The sequence below is a fragment of the Boleophthalmus pectinirostris genome, unplaced genomic scaffold (genome assembly GCF_026225935.1).
Source record: "Boleophthalmus pectinirostris isolate CB_2022bp ecotype Guang Dong unplaced genomic scaffold, ASM2622593v1 HiC_scaffold_10, whole genome shotgun sequence".
Lineage (NCBI taxonomy): Eukaryota > Metazoa > Chordata > Actinopteri > Gobiiformes > Gobiidae > Boleophthalmus > Boleophthalmus pectinirostris.
This window is the reverse complement of record NW_026570971.1, coordinates 33,321,201-33,340,248: the sequence shown is the minus strand read 5'-3', so window position 1 is coordinate 33,340,248 and position 19,048 is coordinate 33,321,201. Positions and strand designations below refer to the sequence as shown.

The following is a 19,048-nucleotide window of genomic DNA, read 5'->3' as shown; positions in this document are numbered from 1 at the left end:
CCCTGTGTACTTCAGACAGTAGTTTCTCTGTCATGGTTCATCATCAGAGAGAGTGGAGTCAAATTCAAATAGTACTTTAGATTTGTATTTGTATTTTTCAATCTTAGACCAAATCTGTTCTTCACTCAGTGTCTTAAAATAACCAGTAAACAAAGCAGTAAAAATGAGCCCCTCCCTCTCTTCCTCTCCTTCCTTCCTCTCTCCCTCTCTTCTGAGTCTCTGATTTCAGGGCGGACACCTTCAATTTCTCCAGATCAGATCAGAGATAAAATTCATTCATTATTGTCTCTGTCACAAACCACAACACAAAACCGAAACAGGACCAACGCTCACTGTACCGTTTAACCCTTACCTGGCAACCCTGCACCTGTCTGCTCCTGTCTGCTCCTCTGTCCCTGCCCTTTTTTCTTAATCACATTTTATTCAGTCAGAATCTCTAAATATTTCCAAGAAAATCCCAGGCTCGTTAATGACTCACAAATGTCATAACACAATTAAGTCATTTCTTAATAAAGCCGGTGCATTTTGATAGGCCGACCACACGCCTGTTTAAATCATCAGACTCGCTCATAAAGGCGTGAAAATCAGGCCTGGGCTTGAGGAGAGGGTTCCTTCTAACTCCTCATGTCAAAATCAAATGTTTTTAGTGAAATACGTCATGTTTCTGGTTGGATATTAGAGTTTATAGCTCATGCAGAGATAACCACATGAAGGTAATGAGACGTTTAAGGACCCCGTAAAAGGCAGCGTCGCATCGTAAACACTCCAACTGTTTGTGAAATGTTTTTTTTTATGAGCGGCTGCAGTCAGTAAAAGCAGAGGAGAGGGGCCGGGCGTTCAAATGTCCCGACTATTTCAAGGAACAGTGAACGTGACATCATCTCCACAGACCAGAGAGGACTCGGGCTGCACAGGCATTCGTTTAATCTGGTTTATGACTTTATTTCAGTTCACACTCGCTGCACGAATAAGGGATTACACCAACGTATTGTAAAAGAGGAAAGGATTAGGTAAGGTATGCTTCACTCTTTTGAACAATTCATGATTTCATTATCTGACCAAAAAAACTGGCTTATTGACCCTCTGAAGTTGTATTTACAGTCATTCATAAGTCATCTTGAGTTAGCTTTATTCTTCTGTATTCAAGACGTCACTGCTCCGATCTAACCGCGTTTTCACCTCCGTCGGTACACGCCCATTTTGACGTCCGCACTTCCTTCTCCAGTTTTATTTTCTTAATCGGTGATACACAAAAGTTTCGACAAAAAACCCTCTGCTCTAGTGTGATGTGCACATACCCATAGGAGGGGCCCATGTGGCGCTTTGTTGTGATGATGTTTACGGTGACGTCAGCTCACATTGGGGACAACAGTTTTCTAACACAGAAGTCAGCGCACTTATTTCTTTTATTATTACATTGTTTTAGATCAATATTGTGACTTAAAATGTGCAAATTATAACACAAAGATCCACAGGTGTCATAGATTATAACTATAGAGCAAACACAAGCACAAGCACTGTCTGATTTAAATGATTTGGTCACTGTAGAGCAGGGATCTCCAACCTCTGCCTCCGGTGAGCTGCCTTTACAAAATGAAAATGCCGGAGAGCTACTCATTTTAGCACTTGCAAGAAATTGACTTGATATAAGAGCCTAAGAAGTACAGTTAGATGCTTATAAAACATTAAACCATTATCCATATTTTAGAGCACAAAGTTCAAAATAACACATTTACAGTGGTAATTCATCAAATTTGAGTTATTCAGTACAATAGATATAATTCAGAAATCCTTTGGCGAGTGACTTGGAAGGAAGTGGAGAGATACTGGTAGCTCCTGAACTATAGGTTGGAGAACCCTGCTGTAGATGTTTAAATGTTTGTATTTCTTTGCCTTTAAAATGGTTAAGTAAATAAATACTTCTATAAGATAAGAAAATAAGATAATCCTTTATTGTCTTCCATGGGAGAGATGTGTCTTGGGACAGGGGGTCACATGCTTTACCTCAAAGACTGGACAACACAACAACATAAACAACACACAAATATTACTTGCACACTCCCTAAGCCTATGTGCAATTTGATTGATTGATTGCATTTATATAGCGCCTTTCAAGATCCCCAAAGCGCTTTACAGTTCATTATTCAGTCACTCCACACTCAGTGGTGGTAAACCTCTACTGTAGCCACAGCTGCCCTGGGGCAGACTGACGGAAGTGAGGCTGCCAATCTGTGCCATCGGCCCCTCCGACCACCACCATCACTCACACACACACCACTTTCATACTCGGCAATGTGGGTGAAGTCTCTTGCCTAAGGACACAACGACAGTGGCGCCCCACTGTGGCACCTGGAATTCCTAGTGGTCTCCCATCCAAGTACTACCCAGGCCCAGCCTGCTGAGCTTCTGAGATCTGATGGGATCAGGCTTTGACAATCTGGTATGGCCACAAATTGCACACTCCCTAAGCCTGTGTAGAGTTTTGATTGCACACTCCCTTGACTTATGTGCCATTTGATTGCACATTCTCTAAGTCTATGTGCAGTTTTGATTGCACGTTCCCTTGACTATATTTATGAGGTTTTCTAATTAATCGACCATTCAAAATGTTTTGTGTTTTTTTTGCTTTTTTTGTATTTGTATGCTTAATTTATATTAGTCAAAAATCTGTAACATCTGTAACTTCTATGGATTTTCCCTAGAATGTTACACAATATGGCATTAAACCCCACTATCTTGCAGTTATTCAAATGGAGTGTTTATTGCTCAAAGAAAACAAGTTTAATGCCATACTCTGCAACGTTCCAGGCAAAGCTAAAATATCTTCATGGAGACGCAGAGAATTTGGCAGATCGTCCACCACAAAAGTGACGGTAAATAGTTAAAGTGGGACTTGATTACATGAAAAGAATTGGGTGCAGGGCTTTAGGTCTCTATGTTAAAATATGTGTTAAGTCACTGTATGAGATCTCAATTCAGTTTTTAACTTTCAACAACAAAAATATGACGTTCAGAAAACGACTGATGAAAGACATTAATCGACCAAATCAGCTTTAGTCCCTGAAATGTTTTCTTAGGAACCGAATAGTGTCAGAGCTCCTCCACTGAACGCACATGTGTGTTTACCTTTGACCTTCAGACAGAATGACCAACAACTGACTCCTGCCATCCCTCTCACACACACACACACAGAAAGCACACGGGAATCTAACCCCCAACCACGTCTGCATACTCCACGACAACTGTACCTGTCACATAAGGCTCAAACGTCCTGGAAATCTCCTCTGACTGTGCTCCTGTCTGCTCCTCTGGCTCTGCTGCTTTTTCAAAACAAATTCAGATTCAGATCTCAAAAATATTCGTCAAAAAAACCCTAAATGACTCCTGATCCCCTGTCAGAACACACACACACACGCACACCCTAACCCGGGAATCTAACCCCCAACCTTGTCTGCACACTCCACAACAACTGTACCTGTCACGTTCGGCTCCCGTGTCCCATCTGTCAAACTGCAGACAGGAGCGGACAGGAGCAGGCACACTACAATAACATTGACTTAAAAGTTCACCTGTCGCGGTGCATGCTGGCGTGAGGGCAGTCGGCAGGGGCGGCAGGGGCGGCAGGGGCAGAGGGCGTGTGGAAGGGCATCTGTGCAGAAATATTTGGAGTTCCAGCCCGAGATGAAATGATTTGTGACAACGAGGTGTTAAAGCTGTGATAAAGACAAACATAAATCTACTTACAAAAACATGGGGATTCTTTTGATCAACCTCTCTGAAAATACTACGACTGCAACTACTACTACTACTACTGCTGCTGCTACTGCTACTACTACTACTACTACTACTACTACTACTACTACTACTACTACTACTGCTACTACTACTACTGCTACTGGACAAACAAATCCACTTACAACATGGGGATTCTTTTGATCAATTTCTCCTAAAAAAAATACGACTGCAACTACTACTACTACTACTGCTGCTGCTACTGCTGCTACTGCTACTATTACTCCTACTACTACTGCTACTACTACTGCTACTGCTGTTACTGCTACTACTACTGCTACTGGAAAAACATAAATCTACTTACAAAAACATGGGGATTCTTTTGATCAACTTCTCCTAAAATACTACGACTGCAACTACTACTACTACTGCTGCTGCTGTTACTGGACAAACAAAGCTACTTACAACAACATGGGGATTCTTTTGATCAATTTCTCCTAAAAAAAACTACGACTGCAACTACTACTACTACTACTACTGCTACTGCTACTACTACTACTACTACTACTACTATTACTGCTACTATTACTGCTACTACTACTCCTACTATTACTGCTACTACTACTGCTACTACTACTGCTACTGCTGTTACTGCTACTGGACAAACATAAATCTACTTACAACAACATGGGGATTCTTTTGATCAACTTCTCTTAAAATACTATGACTACTACAACTACTACAGCCACTACTGCTACTGCTGCTAATGCTGCTGCTACTACTACTACTACTACTACTACTACTGCACAAACATAAATCTACTTACAACAACATGGGGATTCTTTTGATCAATTTCTGTTAAAATACTCCTACTAACTACTACTACCTACTACTACTAACTACTACTAACTACTGCTACTACTGCTAACTACTACTAACTACTATCTACTACCACTACTACCACTACCTACTACCACTACCTACTACTACTACTACTAAATACTACTTACTACCACTATTACCACTACTACTACTAATAATAATAATAATAATACTAACTACTAACACTACTACAACTGCCAACTACTAACTACCAACTACTACTTGTTGTTGATTAATTGATAGACTTAACTACTACTACTACACACTTCACAGCAGGAAGGTTCCTCACCTGGTCACCTGGGGTTTTCACTGTGGAGTTTCCATGTTGTCCCTGTGTCTGGGTGGATTTCCTCTGGACACTCTGGTTTCCCCCATCAACCTAAAACATGCACAACAGGTCAAATCCTCCAGCTGAAGTAGTCCTGACCAAGACCGGCTCAAGATCTGGAGATGAGTCTCTGGGCTTCTGAGGAAATGGCCCATGAGCACTGAAGGATGAGTCAAACGTAAAGGACAAATATTTCTATAGGGACAATAAAGTGTACCATAATAATTACTGGTACTGTGACAGGTCCTAGTACTACAACCGAAACCACTGCTACGATTACTTCAACTAAAACCACCACCACGATTACTACAACTAAAACCACCACCTACGATTACTACAAATAAAACCACCGCTACGATTACTACAACAAAACCACTGCTACGATTACTACAACTAAAACCACTGCTACGATTACTACAACTAAAACCACTGCTACGATTACTACAAATAAAACCACCGCTACGATTACTACAAATAAAACCACCGCCACGATTACTACAACCAAAACCACTGCTACGATTACTACAACTAAAACCACTGCTACGATTACTACAACTAAAACCACTGCTACGATTACTACAACTAAAACCACTGCTGCGATTACTACAACTATAACCACTGCTGCGATTACTACAACTAAAACTACTGCTACGATTACTACAACTAAAACCACTGCTGCGATTACTACAACTAAAACTACTGCTGCGATTACTACAACTAAAACTACTGCTGCGATTACTACAACTATAACCACTGCTGCGATTACTACAACTAAAACTACTGCTACGATTATTACAACTATAACCACCGCTACTACTGCGATTACAACTAATACTGAGTTTAAGTGTCTAATACCGGCACAATTAAATCTATTTAAAATATAAACCACCGCTATTACTTGTAGTGCTCATGTTGAAGTACTACTACTACCACTACTGCAACTACTACTACTGCTACTTCTATAACTACTATTACTAGTCACACCACTAGTACTTTTACTACTGACTCCAAGCAAGCATAAATCTACACACAACACAACATTCTTTTTTTGTACTCAAGTTAAACTACTGCTACTACCACTAACTCTACTACTACCACTAACTCTACTACTACCTCTACTACTAGTAGTACTGTGACTGGTGGTAGACTGCTGTCCAGGGCAGAGTATAATTAAACAGTCTAAACAGTGGTTAGTGCATCAGAGGAGGACTGTACTTTAGAGTTACAGACTTCACACACATCAGAGAGAAGAGATGACAGAGACGAACACTTCTGCTCACCTGTGTTTACCTGAGGACACGCCCACGCACAGACCACGCCCACTCTCCTGTGTTTACCCGAGGACACGCCCCCGCACAGACCACACCCACTCACCTGTTTACCCGAGGACACGCCCCCGCACAGACCACGCCCACTCACCTATGTTTACCTGAGATGACACACCCACTCACCTGTGTTTACCTGAGAGGAGAGGACACGCCCACGCACAGACCACACCCACTCACCTGTGTTTACCCGAGGACACGCCCCCACAGACCACGCCCACTCACCTATGTTTACCTGAGATGACACACCCACTCACCTGTGTTTACCTGAGGACACGTCCCCTCACCTATGTTTACCTGAGGAGATGACACACCCACTCACCTGTGTTTACCTGAGGACACGCCCACACACAGACCATGTCCACTCACCTGTGTTTACCAGAGGGGAGGACACGCCCACTCACAGACAACGCCCACTCACCTGTGTTTACCTAAGGACACACCCACTCACAGGACACACCCACTCACCTGTGTTTGCCTGAGGACATGCCCACGCACCGACCATGCCCAAACACACACCACGCCCACTCACCTGTGTTTACCAGAGGGGAGGACACGCCCACACACAGACCACGCCCACTCACCTGTGTTTAACTAAGTACACGCCCACACACCGACCATGCACACTCACCTGTGTTTACCTGAGAGGAGAGGACACACCCACTCACAGACTACACCCACTCACCTGTGATTACCTGAGAGGAGAGGACACACCCACTCACAGACCACACCCACTCACCTGTGATTACCTGAGGACATGCACATTCACAGGACACGCCCATTCACCTGTGTTTATGTGTGAAGAGAGGACACGCCCACTTACCTGTGTTTATGTGTGAAGAGAGGACATGCCAACTCACAGGCCAATCACAAGCCAATCAGAAGCCAGCATTGTGGTGAAGCTCCCAAATGACCTAAAACAACATGATGTTTTAGCAGAAATAAAGTTTATGAGGTTGAGGCCATGGGTTGAGGTAATAGACTAACCCTAACATTAGCTACATTCTAACATATTTGACACAGTTTGTGGTTAAACATGAAGTCATTGTCTTTTGTTTGGTGAATAAGAAACAAAAGTTGACCCCACCCCCAGACGAAATGTAAAGAATTTAGGGAGTCCCGTTTCAGATTTATAAATGTGTAGAGCTCAAATCAGAAGTGAACATCTCCATGAAGCTCAGGTTCAGGCGCTCCTCTGACCTCTGACCTTTCACACATTTAAAGGCCTGTGTGTGAGAGCCTGGTGCTGACAGACCAGAGCGGACCAGAGCGCAGGCGTTTGACCCTCATGCCCTCCCCTCCCAACCTCTCTTTTCCTGTCTCCCTCCTTCCCCTTGGCCTCCTGTCCTCCTTCTCCACTCCTTCTCCATTTCTTTCCTAGCTCCTCCCTCTTTCCCTCTCCTCTCTTCAGGCTGTTTCTCCCACACCCTTAAATTGCCCTCAAACGCCTCTTTAGCCCCTCTGCTCCCCCATCCCCTCCCTCCCTCTCTCCCTCCTCCTTCAATCTCCTCTTCCTCCCTCTTTAGCACATCTGCTCCCTCCTTACCCCTCCTAACCTTCCCACTCTCCTCAATCTGTCCTCCTCCTTCTCCCTCTCTCCACTCCTCCTTTCTCTCTCTTTCTCCCTCAATATCTTTCTACTCCTTCCCCTCCCTTTCCTCCTTTCTCTCTCTTCTTCCTCCTCCTCTACCTCCATGTCTCTCTCCTCCTCCCCCTCCGCATTCTCTCTTCCTCCCTTCCTCCCTCTCTCTACTCCTCCTTTTTCTCTCTCGAATCCTCCTCCTCCACCACCACCTCAATCTCTCTCTCTACTCCTCCCCTTCCCAGTCTCTCTTCCTCCCTTCCTCCACTCCTTTCTCTCCCTCCTCCTCCACCACCTCAATTTCTCTCTCCTCCTCTCTCTCTCTCTCTCTCTCTCTCTCTACTCCTCCCCCTTCTCAATCTCTCTTCTTCCCTCCCTCCCTCCACTCCTAATTTCTCTCTCTCCTCCTTCTCTACCTCAATCTCTCTCTCCTCTCTCTCTCTACTCCTCCCCCTCCTCATTCTCTCTCTCTCCCTCCCTCCACTCCTCTTCTCTCTCTACACCTCAATCTCTCTTCTTCCCTCTCTCCCTCAACTCCTCCTTTCTCTCCCTCTTTCTCTTTCCTCCTCCTCTTCCTCCACCACAACTTCAATCTCCCCCCCATCTCTCTTCCTCCCTCCCTCCCTCCCTCCCCTCCTCCTTTCTCTCTCCCCCTCCACCACCTCATTCGCTCTCTTCTCTCTCTCTACTCCTCCCCCTCCTCATTCTCTCTTCCTCCCTTCCTCCACTCATTTCTCTCCTCCACCACCTCAATCTCTCTTCCTCCCTCCTTCCCTCCACTCATCCTTTTTCTCTCCTCCTCCTCCTCTCTCTCTACTCCTTAATCTCTCTTCTTCCCTCCCTCCCTCCACTCCTCCTTTCTCTCTCCTCCTCCACCTCCACCACCTCAATCTCTGTCCTCCTCTCTCTCTACTCCTCCCCGTTCTCATTCTTTCTCCCTTCTCCTCCTCCACTTCAATCTCTCCACTCCTTCTCCTCATCCCTCCCTCTTCTCTTAAGTCTCTGTTTCTCCCACACCCTTAAATTGGCCTCAAAAGTCTCTTTCACCCCTCTCCTCCCCCATCCCTCCCTCCTCCTCTCTTCTCCTTCACCTCCTCCCTCCCTCCCCTCTTGTTCCTCAGTTTCTCCCACACCCTCGGATGCTCCTCAAACGCCTCTTTTACCAGCCCTGCCCGAGCCTGAGAGGTGACGATTAGTTCACAGACCTCCGGAAATCACAGCGCTCAGGAGCTGCCCATTCATTTAAACCAAACACAGAGAAACAAGTGGAGACAAGACTGAGAGCTGGAGCTGCACCTCATCTAACACAGAGTACACGACTACTTTAAGTACTTAAGACCGATACGTGGTACTGAGAGAGACAGAGTGGAGCTGGGGGGGTGGAGGGGAGACCAAAAATATATTTATCAGATTTATTATGGAGCTGTACCTGATTTTTACGATCTGAAAAATGTGAAATGTCATTGTAAACAGTTTGCAGTGGTCCAGAGTTATTCCTCTCTTACTCCTCTCACGGTGAGTTTATAAGAGCTTTTCACAACTTTCAGAGACCAGAGTGGAGTTTTGCTGTCTACTAGCATGCTAACCACTGTTACTTCTGATTCTTTTGATCAAATTCTCTTGAATACTACTACCATCACCACCACTACTACTACTACTACCACTACTACTACTACTACTACTACTACCACTACTACTACTACTACTACTACTACTACTACTACTACTGGACAAATATAAATCTACCTACAACAACATGTGATTCCTTTGATCAACTTCTGTTAAAATACTGCTGCTACTACTACTGCTGTGCCTGATTTTTACGATCTGAAAAATGTGAAATGTCATTGTAAACTAGAGCCCGACCGATATATAGCGGTTGGCCGATATTATCGGACGATATGAGTACCTGGAAGCATATCGTCGGCCGATATACTTGCTGATAGGGGCCGATATTTCACGTGGGCATGTTGCACCTCGTTATAAATCTTAGATTCTCTACATTCTGTTCATTTAATCCAATTTACAGACAGATAAATGTCCAAATATGTGTCTCCACATCAGTATTTATCTGTGGAGTCATTTGTCTGTGTGTCTGTCCGTACTGTCCCTGAACACACCACAGAGTCACGTGTGTTTGTTTACACTCGCAGACACAGATCCAAACATTGAGATTATTTTCTTTTTACGGACAATCGGTTTGAGTCTGGATTAAAAGGACATTTATTAGTACAGACTTGTGATGTGGGAGGAGCCTGTGTGACGCTGAGTGTTGGAAATATGTCGACTTTGAAGCTAGTTTAGGTTAGTGATTAGCTACTGTAGCTCCCGCACATAAACAGGCTGTTTTCTATTGGTCTATTGTAAAGTGACTATATTGGCCGTATATTTGTTACTGGACCTGCACTGATATGTAAATGAGCTGTGAATAGACGTGTGAAAGATCGACATTTTTGCATATAATTAATGACTGCGGCGCGCAGCATTTATGGCTAAAGGCTAATAGTGATTGTTTATTTACTAGCTAGAGTATTGATGAGTCGGTCGCGAACGAAGCGGCTCTTAGAGCCGGCTCTTTGAAGTGAACAATGGGAGCCTGATCCTTATTGGGATTGAGAGCCGTGTTTTCTCTTTCTCTCACTTTTTTCTCTTCACGTGGCGTGCAGACTCGTGGTAGTTTGACAGCAGCAGCGGCTAAAAACAAAACTTTCAAAAATATGCGTGTGCATAGGGCAAAAAAAAAACGTGCATATATATATTCAGCATAAAATAAATAAACCAGGACTAATCTTGGGGTCGAGAGAGGGAGAGAGATAGAGACCAAGTCCCGACGCTCAGTCCTGGTTCAGTTCTGGTTTAGACCTGCCTTAGACCTGCTTTAGTCCTATGACATGTCATGTAAAGAGGCAGAATAACAATAAATGTTGCCTAAATAAACCCAGTATAAAAACCACCAGAGCCAAACCTAAGTTTTTTTTTTTAAATAATTCAAGATTTACAGTGAATTTTCTAAATATATCAGCGATTGTATCGGCTATCGGCAGCTCCAACTCCCATTATATCGGTATCATATTGGCCACAATAAAATCCATATCGGTCGGGCTCTATTGTAAACAGTTTGCAGTGGTCCAGAGTTATTCCTCTCTTACTCCTCTCACGGTGAGTTTATAAGAGCTTTTCACAACTTTCAGAGACCAGAGTGGAGTTTTGCTGTCTACTAGCATGCTAACAGTGCACCACTGTTACTTCCTCATTCGTGAACAATAAATCACTTGAATAAAATGCAGACAGCACACAGCAGTCACCATTGTAAGAGCTGCTTTTACAAAATGTCAATACTAGGGGAAAACACACATTTTCAGATTCAGAGAATAAAAAGTGTGTATCCCTGAATTAAAATAAAGTGATCAATGGACAAATGGAAGCATAAGTATTTAAACAAACAAACAAACAAACAGTGTTTAACTCCATACAGATCCTCTTACAGTTTACGTCACGCAGATCAGATGTTTTTTGTTGTCTCAAAAGTCAAAAATCAAATAGGAAAACACTCTTCCCTCATCAATTCGCAATTTAACTTCTGTCCTGTCATTTAAAAATGCTCTGGTACAATATTTACAGAACCAATGTCAATGTGTTTGATCATCTTGTTGAATTTTGTTGTACATCTTCTTTTGTGACTATATTTGAACCCTGCCTTTAGTAAGTTTTTGCTCAAATTTGATTTATTCAGTATTTAATTGTCATGTGCTATTATTACATCAGACTGTCCATGTAAATGTCTGTGTTGATAGAATCATTTTAGAAGTAAAACTAACCTTGCATTTGAAGGATTTCTGTCTGAGCAGCAGCAGTGAGTTGTTCTTCCTGATAAAAAGTTCGGCAGTGGTGGACTGATATATGAGAAAATAGTCCCTCAACATGCGACGATTCATGAGACACAAGGTTAGTTTTATTTCAAACATTATTCTATCGACTAGAGCCCGACCGATATACTGGTTGGCCGATATTATCGGCCTATATGGACACCTGGAGACATATCGGCTATCTGCCGATATACTTGCTGATGGGGCCGATATTTCACGTGGGCATGTGATACGTCGTTATAAATCTTAGACTCTCTACATTCTGTTCATTTAATCCAATTTACAGACAGATAAATGTTCTAACATGTGGCTCCACATCAGTATTTATCTGTGGAGTCATTTGTCTGTGTGTGTCCGTACTGTCCCTGAACACACCACAGAGTCGCGTCACTCACGTGTGTTTGTTTACACCTGCAGACACAGATCCAAACACTGAGATTATTTTCTTTTTCGGACAATCGGTTTGAGTCTGGATTAAAAGGACATTTATTAGTACAGACTTGTGATGTGGGAGGAGCCTGTGTGACGCTGAGTGTTGGAAATATGTCGACTTTGAAGCTAGTTTTGGCTATTTGTGATTAGCTGTTAGCTGCTGTATCTCCCACACATAAACAGGCTGTTTTCTATTGGTCTATTGTAAAGTGATTATATTGGTTGTATATTTGTTACTGGACCTGCATTGATATGTAAATGAGCTGTGAATAGACGTGTGAATTCTCTCTCTAAAACCTTCAAATCAGGCAAGAAATCTCGGGGTAATAATGGACTCACACTTGAACTTTAACAGCCACATCAAATCAATAACATCTGCAGCCTTTAACCATCTAAAAAACATAGCAAAAATCAAAGGTTTACTGTCTAGATCAGACTTGGAGAAACTTGTCCATGCGTTTGTCTCCAGTAGGTTAGATACTGTAATGTTCTGCTCACTGGTCTCTCCAAACGAGCTGTGAGACGCTGCAGAACATCCAGAACACTGCAGCTCGGGTCCTTACTCGAACTAGGAAGTACGAGCACATAAGTCCTGTGCTCAGGTCTCTGCACTGGCTCCTGTGGCTCAGAGAATAGACTTTAAAGCAGCTCTGCTTGTACAAGTCTCTCCATGGCCGAGCACCAAAGTCCATCTGTGACATGTTAGTGTCATATGAACCATCTCACACTCTGAGGAGCTCAGGGACCGGCCTCCTGCTGGTGCCCAGAGTCACGACTAAACAATGTGAGTCAGCGTTTCAAACTTTCAGAAATATGTGCGTGCATAGGATAGAAAAAAGTGCATATTTGGCTGCAGTTCAGCATAAAATAAATAAACCTGGACTAATCTTGGGCTCGAGAGACAGAGAGAGATAGAGACAGAATCCCGACACTCAGTCCTGGTTCAGTTTTGGTTTAGATCTGTTTTAGTCCTGGTTTAGTCCTTTTTCATTCCTGGTTTAGACCTGATTCAGTCCTGGTTCAGTCCTTCTTTAGACCTGCTTGCAACAAAACTGAACTGGAATACCCACCACTAGCTGCTAGAATGTGATGCAAAAATGCCATTAGGCCGACCTACTGTCTGTAAATATGATGTAAAGAGACAGAATAACAATAAATGTTGCTTAAATAAAACAAATTTAAAACCCACCAGAGCCAAACCTAAGTTTTTTAAACAATTCAACATTTACAGTGAATTTTTACATCACTAAATATATCAGCGATTATATCGGCTATCGGCAGCTCCAACTCCCATTATATCGGTTTCATATCGGCCACAACAAAATCCATATCGGTCGGGCTCTACTATCGACACAGACATTCACATGGACAGTCTGGTGTAATAATAGATTTGTTTGGGGTGTTTTGTGGAGTGGGTAAGAACTATGACCATTGGTGTTCCTGGGTGTGGAGATCAGCGAGGATCTGACCTGGAGCCAAAATGCCATCAGTATTATAAAGTGGGCCCAGCAGAAACTGTTTTTTTTTCCACGAACGCTCCAAAATGGGCTCTCCCAGAAGCTGCTGACCAACTTCTACCGGTGTACCATCCAAAGTGTTCTGATGTACACCTGCTGAAAAGAAGGACTTGCAGCGAGTGGTGAGAACAGCTGAGAGGGTGCTGGACTCCTCGCTCCAAAATCTGGACACCATCTACTCTTCACGTCTCCACACATGGGCCTCCAACATTCTACAGGACTCCACACACCCTGGGAACTGCCTCTTTTAATACTCTCCCCTCAGGAAGCCTTCAAACTCCCCTCACACGCACAAACAGGCGGCACACAACAGTCCATCAATCAAACTTTATTTTTATAGCACCTTCCAACAACCAAAGCCGACCAAAGTGCTGTACAACATTAAAACAAGATCAAAAACAATAAATATAATACAAATAGGTCAACAAAGCACATTACACCATTAAAGTAAAGAAAGTGTCACAGAGCCTCTAAGTGTTAGAAAGCTGTTCTAAATAAGTAGGTTTTAACTTTGGCTTTGAACAGAGGCAGGTCAGGGATGGACCGTAACTCAATGGGCAGAGTTCCAGAGTTTTGGACCGGCCACTGCAAAAGAACGATCACCCCACTGTTTGCACCGGGACCGGGGGACCTCCAGCAGATGTTGCCCAGCAGATGGTAGAGCTCTGCTGGGTTGGTGAGGGCACCAACAGGCACAGATAAAAGACCTGAAAGGACTCAGTGCAATAATCTATTTATTTATTTAATGTTTTTATTGGTATGGATGTGAGAATGTGTCTATAGTTATTCATTTTTGCTGCTGGATCCGGTCAAGCAGAAGTAAACAGCAAGGCCACAAATTCAAGTTAATGCATCTGATATAAAAATGTATTGAACAGATACATATGTACTCTAGTTTATGAAACTGTTGACCTTTTTTCTGTACCAATTTTTGGTTCTAAAGTTCCATATGTTTTAAACAGACCATGTATGAAACATGGAACAAAAATTATTTCCCGAATTTCAAAGACCTGCAAATCATGTAAATAAATGGATGTATTTCATCATATCTTGTGTTATTCCATCTTTGAACTGTTGATGAAGGTACATGATTTTTCAAAAAAAAATTTTAAAATGATAAAAATTTGCTTGGAAGGACTGACATATTTGAAATAGTTTCCTTTCATTTTGAAGTAATATTAAAGTATTCAGTAAGAAAAAAGCAACAAAATGATGTAAAATCCTGCACCTTCTACTTGTTTGCACAATTTTCCCTCCGTTACTTTTCCCTCCGTTACCATGACCTTTCTTCAATAAAAAATCTCATGACTCAAAAAGTAAGAGGTTTTTCAACCTAATCTTGTACCATATGGTAGAAAAACTATATGAAGCAAATATTCAAACCAGTTTGTTAAGGATATGGAAGTGAGAACCAAGAGTTATCACTGTTTGGATTTATTGCCCAAAAAGTGCTGCATATTTCATTCCCTCCGTTACCGACATGAGTTTTTAAATTTTTTGTCAACAACTTGAAAGAATATCACAGGTTTAACTTGACCCTGTTGGAGTGTAACTCTTTCCTACATTCTGATACTTTACTTATTTCAATAGTCCCTCTAGTTTCTGAATAAGAGACATTTGAATGTCAAAAATCTGCCCTTGTTTCCCTCCGTTACCACTTGACCGGACCCTGCTACAGATTTGCTCTGTCAAAGTTTCGTTATATTTCGTACAATGACAATAAATCTAAATCTAATCTAATTTTGCATTTACCATATTTTCCGGGCTATTAGGTGCTCTGGATTATAAGGCGCACTGTCATTAAATGGTCTATTTTCAAACTTTTTCACAAATAAACTGCACTGGACTTTAAATGAAACAACAGTTGGATGGGTCAGTTGGACTTTGTCACGTTCACGGTGACTCTGGGCTTTGTTCAGTTGTGGCGTGTAGGGAGGGTGTGTCTGGGACCAACGGATTGTCGGCGTGTTCACAGTGACTCAGTTGTTCAGTTGTGTCTAGAAGTGGCACATTGCACTCACTTTTTCGGTTCGTTCCTCCGTTCCGTTCCTCGTCGGCGTGGAGTGATGAGTGTGTCTGTGGGTGTGTTTGGCTGTGTGGTCGCTGTCTGCTCCGTGTGTGTTTGTGTGTTCTGTGGGTGGTGTGGCTTTGTAGTTTACTGAAGTCGTGCTGGGACACCTGAGTGTATGGGGCACTCTGGATTGTGGCGCGCAGTCGTTTTTTTGATGCGGTTAGAGGCTTAAGAGCTCGTCTAATAGCCCGGAAAATACGGTACTCAAAAACATGGGTTGTTATTAACCTAAAAACCTGCATTTTTACTGTGAGCGGGCTGCCTCTCCACTAGCGGTGTGCAAAAATATAGAAAAATCCATATATCGTATCGTTTAATGTGATGATACAGTATGAATATAGTGGGCTGCTGTATCGATATACTGACAAGAGTATTTTTTGGTCTATTTTACTAAATTATTTTGTTATAGTGCTACAGTTTTGTTGCTTGTTCAGCGGAAGGAAACTCATTTATGTGACAGATTTGACATTTTCACTGTTTTGATGATTAAAAATGTTTGTGTTTCATATGAACTTTGCACGAGAAATGGTTTAACAAACACTTTTAGTATCACAGCCATGATTAAACCATTATTTTTACTGACCTGTATTAAATCGATTTGATATATATCGTATTGAATCATATCGAATCAAAAGCGCCCTGTATAGAGATATGTATCGAGATATGTATCGTATCACCAACGTCTTTATGATACCCAGCCCTACTCTCCACTGATCTGACCTGTAAGTTGGCGTCACCTGCTTTCTCCGTTGAGATAAACAACTATAATGCAATACTGTGGAACCAGGAAATATCTCCACGGTGAGAAGCAGAAGACGGAAACCTCAACTAGAAACGTTACACAGTGCACCTTTAAATGTAGAATTATTACAAAAATATTAGCACATCTCCAGATTTCCAGACCTTCGCTATAAAAAGAAAAACAAAGCGTGTTGTAATAGCTCCTGTGAAAGTGTTGAGTGACAGTTATTATGCTTCTGACCTGAGGCTGTGTGTCAGAGCTCTGGGGAAATCAGCGCAGTTTAAAGCGGCGGCGGAGGCGGCGGCGGCGACGACAGACAGGGGGCGCTCTCTCTCTCTCCTGTTTCCCTGCAGCGGATCTGTCATAACACCACGGTCTGTTTGGATAAGGCGAAAACCACAGAGATGAAGAGACACAGATTAGAGCAGATATTAATAATGAACATGAGGTAACTGCAAACAAGAGGAAATCTTCACACAAACTGACCTTTACAAGAGCATGGGAAGATTTGAACAGAACAAACAGCAGCGTGGTTAAGTGTTTTACAAATCAGAGCTGTGATTTTCAACGTTTTCTGAGTCGTGGCACAGTTTTTTTTGTGCGTTAAAACGATTTCCCCTCACACCAACCGCTAAAAGATAAACTAATTACAACATTTAGAAAAGAATGGGGCAAGTCTTTTTCTTTAATCCCTTTTTTTGGCAGTGATGGTCATTTTTCTTTCTCAACTAAATTAATTAAAATCGTGTATAAATCAGCTCCAGGCTCATTACTGTTTCTCTCACACTGGCTGAAAATCAATGAATTCGAGCAATTAAAGATCTTAAATTGCGTAAACTTGACTCCTGAGAGCTTTAAGTTGTGTTTGAATGTTGTTCCCTTCTCAAAAACAGACCAGGAGGTTTGAAATGATCCAAATGATTCTAGTGAAGGTGTGTGGAGTTTAAAAACACAATGGAGCACTTCCTGTATTACTGCATGACATCACAAGGTGGTACAAGGTGTTTTCTGTTTGAGAGAAGAACTCTCAGTGTGTTAAACGTGTGTGAATGAAACAAAACACAACTCCAGGTCTGTTTGTGAAGAGGAAACGAATTAAAACAAAACGTAGCTCAGAAAATACTCTCTCCCTCATTCTCTTTCTCTTTCTCTCCTCCTCCCTTTCCTTCTTCCGTTCGTGCTCTTGAGACACACACTTGTCTGAGAGTGCCAGGTGTGCCCCTTCCCTCCTCTCTTTCCCCTCTCCTCCCCCTCTCTTCCTTTGTGCCCTTAAGCTACATTTGGGCAAAGGTGCCAGGCTCTTTCTCTCTCTCTCTCTCCTCCCCCTCTCTTCCTTTGTACCACTTGGGCGAGGGTGCCAGGTATGCCCTCCTCCTACTCTCTCTCCCCTCCCCCACTGTGTCACTTTCTCCTCCGCCTCTCTTGGGCAAGGATGCCAGGTATGCCCTCCTCCCTTTCTCTCTCCTCCCCCTCTCTCTCTGTCTCTCCCTCCTCCCACGCTCTTGGGCGAGGATGCCAGGTATGCCCTCCTCCCCTCTCTCCTCCCATTCTCTCTTTCCTCTCCCTGTTTGTCTCTCTCTCCTCCCCCCTCTAGCTCTCCACCCCTCTCTCCCTGGGCAAGGATGCCAGGTATACCGTCCTCTGTCTCTCTCTCTCCACCCCCTTTGTCTCTCTGCCTCTTGGTTTGTGCCCTGGGGCCAGAGTTGGGCAAGGGTGCCAGGTATGCCCTCCTCCCTCTCTCTTTCCTCTCTCTCTCTCCACCCCCTCTCTCTCCCTCTCTCTCTCTACTCCCCCTCTCTGTCTCTCCCTCTCTCTCTCTTACCCCTCCCTTCCTGGGCGAGGATGCCAGGTATGCCCTCCTCCCTCTCTCTCCTCCCCCTCTCTCTTTCCTCTCTCTCTCCAGCCTCTCTCTGTCTCTCTCTCTCTCCAGCCCCTCTCTCTCTGTCTCTCTCTCTCTCTCTCTCCAGCCCCTCTCTCTCTGTCTCTCTCTCTCTCTCTCTCTCTCCAGCCCCTCTCTCTGTCTCTGTCTCTCTCTCCAGCCCCTCTCTTCTCTGTCTCTCTCTCTCTCTCAGCCTCTCTCTCTGTCTCTCTCTCTCTCTCTCAGCCCCTCTCTCTCTGTCTCTCTCTCTCTCTCCAGCCCCTCTCTCTCTGTCTCTCTCTCTCTCCAGCCCTCTCTCTCTCTCTCTCTCTCTCTCCAGCCTCTCTCTCTGTCTCTCTCTCTCTCTCCAGCCCCTCTCTCTGTCTCTCTCTCTCTCTCAGCCTCTCTCTGTCTCTCTCTCCAGCCCCTCTCTCTCTGTCTCTCTCTCTCTCTCCAGCCCCTCTCTCTCTGTCTCTCTCTCTCTCTCTCAGCCCTCTCTCTCTCTCTCTCTCTCTCTCTCTCTCCAGCCCCTCTCTCTCTATCTCTCTCTCCATCCCCTCTCTTTCTGTTTCTCTCTCTCCCTCCCTCTCTACCACCCCTCTCTTCCTGGGCGAGGATGCCCGAGGTATGCCCTCCTCCGTCTCTCTTTCCTCCCCCTCTCTCTGTCTCTCTCTTGTGCAAGGGTGCCAGGTATACCCTCCTCCCTCCCTCTC

At 43.6% G+C, this 19,048-nt stretch overlaps 1 pseudogene; it reads right to left on the bottom strand.

Annotated features, from left to right (window-relative positions):
• Positions 1-2,337: 2,337 nt before the first annotated feature.
• LOC129411498 (5S ribosomal RNA) lies at positions 2,338-2,454 on the bottom strand (annotated as a pseudogene).
• Positions 2,455-19,048: the final 16,594 nt, after the last annotated feature.